Source organism: Myotis lucifugus, unplaced genomic scaffold (genome assembly GCF_000147115.1).
Source record: "Myotis lucifugus unplaced genomic scaffold, Myoluc2.0 scaffold_507, whole genome shotgun sequence".
NCBI lineage: Eukaryota > Metazoa > Chordata > Mammalia > Chiroptera > Vespertilionidae > Myotis > Myotis lucifugus.
The window spans coordinates 532,479-537,416 of NW_005871555.1; the positions used below are offsets into that span (position 1 = coordinate 532,479).

At 49.5% G+C, this 4,938-nt stretch overlaps 1 protein-coding gene across 1 annotated transcript in view; it reads right to left on the bottom strand.

The window, feature by feature from the left end:
- UAP1 (UDP-N-acetylglucosamine pyrophosphorylase 1) overlaps window positions 1-144 on the bottom strand; it is a 33,319-nt gene extending 33,175 nt beyond the window's left edge. The window contains exon 1 of the mRNA XM_006103779.3: window positions 60-144. The gene's annotated coding sequence lies outside the window, so the exon portion shown is untranslated. The remainder of the gene's footprint in view (window positions 1-59) is intronic.
- Window positions 145-4,938: the final 4,794 nt, after the last annotated feature.

Genomic DNA, 4,938 nt, shown 5'->3' on the forward strand with positions numbered 1-4,938 from the left:
CGCCCCGCCCGCGCCGGCCCCCTCGTCCCTCCCGGCGGCGGGGCCTCTCGGCGACCGACCTCGGCGCGACGGCGTCCTGGGCTGGCTCGGCGGCGGCCGCTTCGCACTTATACCCGCCGGGCGGGGGCGGGGGCGGGGGCCGGGAGGGCCGGGCGGGGAGCCGCCGCCAGCCCGCCCCGCAGGCGCCCACGCGGCCACGCGGAGGAGGAAGCGCCGTAGACACGTCAGCGCCGCGAGCGGGGCGGGGCCTGCGTCACTCCCCTCCGAGCGACGCGCCCGTCACACGCGGCCCCGCCCCCGCCCCGCCCAAGGCCACGCCCCCGACACGCCCCCAGCGGCCACGCCACGCCCCGCGCCTCGCCTCCTGCCCCAAGGCCCGAGCGGGACTGGCCGCCGCTGCGGTGTCAAAAGAGGAGGTCCCGTGCCCTGACCGGTGTGGCTCAGTGGATGGGGCGCCGCCCTGCGGACTGAAGGGTCGCAGGTTCGATTCTGGTCAAGGGCATGTACCTTGGTTGCGGGCACATCCCCAGTGGGAGGTGTGCAGGAGGCAGCTGATCGATGTTTCTCTCATGGATGTTTCTAACTCTCTATCCCTCTCCCTTCCTCTCTGTAAAAAATCAATAAAATGTTAAAAAAAAAAAAAAAAAGACGAGGGCCCTCGACGTGGATGCTCCCCTCCGCCTGCTGCCCCCCGTCCGCCGGGTGCCCCCCCCCCTGCCGCGCCCACTGGCCTGTCGTGTGGGTTTAGCCCCAGCGCGGGAGGAGACCCGTTACTTTTGCTCACACAGGCAGGAAAGGAGCCGGACCCGCCAGCATAGAGAGGAGGTAAACTGAGGCAGTGAGCGGGCGCCAGGGTAGGCTCCGCGCCTGTGGCCTCCTCACCCCCCACCCCGCCCCCGGGCTGGGGGCCCCGAGGTCACCGAGGTCACCGTGGCAGGTTTGTAACTGTGCACCGCTGCCTGTCCCGGCCTCCTGTGCAGGGGCGCTGCCGGCCCAGCACGGGGCCCGCAGAAGCGCGTTACCTTTGGGGCTGGGTTGCACCGCGTGCAGTTTTGCAAGAAGTCCGGACGCTGAAACACGTTAGATTAATTCTACACAAAGAATCCGAGCATGGGGAATTCTTAGGTGAAACAGGCCCGTATTCACTGTCAATTGCAAAACCACCCACTGCATCCAAGAAACAGGAACATTCGCCCTGGCCTGGCGGGTCAGTGGTTGGAGGGTCCTGCCTGGGACCCAGGATTGCCGGTGGAGTCCTAGTCAGGGCGCACACCAGGTGGTGGGTTGGGTTCCCCCTGGGGGCATACAGGAAGCAACCAACCAATGTTTCTCTCCCCCTTCCTCTCTCTCTCTCTCTCTCTCTCTCTCTCTCTCTCAAAATCAGTAAAAACATATCCTTGGGTAAGGATTTTTAAAAAAACAAACAGAAAAATTAACACTGGGTGAGTAGGCTGGTAAGTTTATATTCAGGAAGTTGAACACGCTCATCTCACGATCCCAGACCTCGACGCATTTATCTGACAAATGGAGGGGTTGAGAGCAGGATCTGCAGAGCTCCAGCCTCTACTGCTGTGATCCCTGGCAAGTTAAGTAACTCTTGTGCATCAATTTTCTCATCTAAAAATAAAAGCAAAAACAAATTTTGAGGGTTTAACCAGGGAACACAGTTATGAATATTAGAACCAGAGTTAATTCCTAAATAAATCCTTACTTTTGGATGTTGGAGTGCTTCCTTCTTGGGTTCAAGGCACCGGTCTTAGCTTCCCGGACCCCCTGGGGTACCCCGCACCCGCCCTTCTGGATTCCCGGATCCCCAGGAGCAGCCCCTTCCCTCACGCCTCCCCAGGATAACTGGGAAGAACAACCACTCCGTGGATGATGCCCAGGGACCATGCGGACAGACCTAGGAGCCTGCCCACGTCACTGACCACTGTCACTTCCAATGCGGGAAGAGTTTAGACAGTTGCTTTCTAAAAAATATGCTGATTGTTACTCTTCCTACTCCTTGAGAAAGATATGCATGAGGGCTTAGAAAAATGAAAACTGGGAAACATTCCAAATCACAGTTCAACCCTTACAAGATGTGTCACTTAACCTTGCTAAACCCCAACTGCCTCCTTTATAAAGTGAGAATAATGTCTACTCCACGTGGGTGTAGTAAATGGTTAATGAGAAGGAATTGGTGGTAGTGTCTGCAGTGCTATAGGCATTCTATAAATCCTAAAAAACAAACAAATTGTAAGGACAGGAAAAAGGCTTTTCTTTTTTTTTCTGTGGCCTTTTATAATTTATGAGAAGCACCTGGTAATAAAACCACAAGATTGTTGGCTCCTCTGATTCAAACCGTTCGGCAGGACAAGATAAGCTACTCTCAAGGCTACATTCTTGTATCCCCCTCCTCCCTGTTCTTCTCACAATTTAGGGATAATTTGCACCAAGGAATCTCTAGTTCAGTGGTTCTCAACCTTCCTAATGCCGCGACCCTTTAATACAGTTCCTCATGTTGTGGTGACTCCCAACCATAAAATTATTTTCGTTGCTACTTCATAACTGTAATTTTGCTACTATTATGAATTGTAATGTAAATATCTGATATGCAGGATGTATTTTCATTGTTACAAATTGAACATAATTAAAGCATAGTGATTAATCACAAAAACAATATGTAATTATATATGTGTTTTCTGATGGTCTTAGGCGACCCCTGTGAAAGGGTCGTTCGACCCCCAAAGGGGTCGCGACCCACAGGTTGGCGACCCACAGGTTGAGAACCGCTGCTCTAGTTAGTAAAATTTCCCTTTCCCCCACCCCTTCAAGCAAGCCTCTTCTGAACTCTTTATAACTTTTACTCTAAGCATGTTTTACAGACTTGAAAAAAATACTGATAAGACACCTCCCTAGAACATCTGTCGGACTGTCTCCTGGAAAGCAAACATCCTTTTTAAGACATCCTCTGGTATTTGTTCAATTTTAGGCCAAACCCTCCTTCTTTCCTTTCACCTAGTAACAGTAGCCATTATTCTTACAAGTGGAAGTCGTTTTTTGTTTCCTGTCCTGAGGTGACTAGCTATGCTTGGCCCTTTCCTTTCTTGGGAAGGAAAATAAACTTCCTCTCAGCATCTCTCCTTTCAGTTGTGAATTCTTTCACAGCCCACGTCACCGGCCAAACCCAACACAGATAAAGAGCAGAATCATGATTACAGAGCGTTTAAAAGAAAAAAAGGTAGAACTGGGGCCCAGCACAAGTATTTTCAACGAACTTTATAAAATCAAATTTTTACTTTTACTCTTTTTTCTAATGTTAATGTAAAAACATTCAAACCTGTAAAGAATTTCTGTGAGTTTATTTGAGCCAAACTGTTGACAATTGCCAGGAAGCAGTATCTCAAGGGATTGGGATAATGCTCCAGAGGATGGCGGTTTCTCATCTATTTTTATACATTGCAATCAAAGGAAGGGACCTGGTGGGTTACACGTGTGGACAAAAGGGGCCACATGCTGACCTGACCAGCTCAGGGGAGGCCTGCATGGCGGTCTTGCAAACTGAGAGACCTAAAGTCACCACAAAGGATGGTCTGAAATTAAACTTTAACCAAAAGCAGTTACGGTGGGTAGTCACGTCCTAGCCTAGCCGGTATCTTCACTGACAAGGTCAACCTTTACCTAACTGAGTCTATTGTCTTTTTGCATCTATGATAACATCCCTGTGAAATGTCTGGGTAGCTTGTAACTTCCCCTTTTCCAGACCCCTCAGGGCACAACAAATGTGCCTGGGCGCCAGGACAGAGACCACAGATTCCTTCATTGTTATTGTTATCATGTTAATTGTTGACTGTTAACTATCCTGCACCCACCTAAGTATGTGTCTGTCATTTTACTTTTTATCCAATCCCAGGGGCTCCCTGTGAGTTTGCAGGCCTCCCTGAGCTGGTCAGGTCAGCATGTGGCCCCTTCCGTCCACACTAGTACCGAAGCCTAAGAAGGGCCTTAATGCCATCTTGCCAGATAAATACCAGATACTTCTCCCACGGAAGGGTTTTCTACCCTTTGAAAGTTTTTTTTGTCTATGCGGCCTTTCGGGAGCCTGATGGAGGGAGCACAGCCCAAGGCTCCCTCTGGCCATGAAGATATCAACTAGTGCAACCAGAAGGAGAAAGGAGAACCACCCAGACTCCAATGACGCCAGCATGTGCCTGGAGAACTCTAGAGACTGGATGAGACGAACTCAGCTGTCAGGATCAGTGACGAGTCTCACTCGAAGACGTCGGCAGGGCAGCAGGTATACTCGAACTAGACAGCAGGCAGCGGTTGTCACATACACGAGCAATAACTACTCAGAGAAGACACGATGGTAGAGAAAATCCCACTTACAACAGCAACAAAGAAAATTACATAATTGGGTATAAGTCTAACTCAAAATGTGCAAAACCCATGTGAGGAAAACTGTGAAACGCTCTTACACAAAAAACCACCCTCGTTGATTTATAAATTACACTCCTGGTTAAACTATAAATTTATAAATTAGTCACGTTGATACTAATGTGGTATGGAAAAAGAAACATGAAAGAATGGCTAGGAAAACACTGAAAAAGAGAAGCTACAATAAGATATTAAAATATGCTACGAAGCTTCTATAATTAAAACAGCTCGGGACCCGCACAGGGATAGACAAACCAGTGGAATAGACTAGATGGCCCAAAATAGGCCCAAGGACTGTGTATTAAAGGAGGCATCTCGGACCAAAAATTCAACTTTTTAATAAATGGAGACAACTGGGTAGCCACTTGGAACAAGATAAAGCAAGACCCATCTTTCACACCATTCACAAGAACAACCTCAAATGCAACAGAGATCTAAGTGTGAAACATGGAATCACACAAGTACTGGAAGAAAACATGGGGTACTATATACTATACACCTGCCAGCAACAAGGAGACT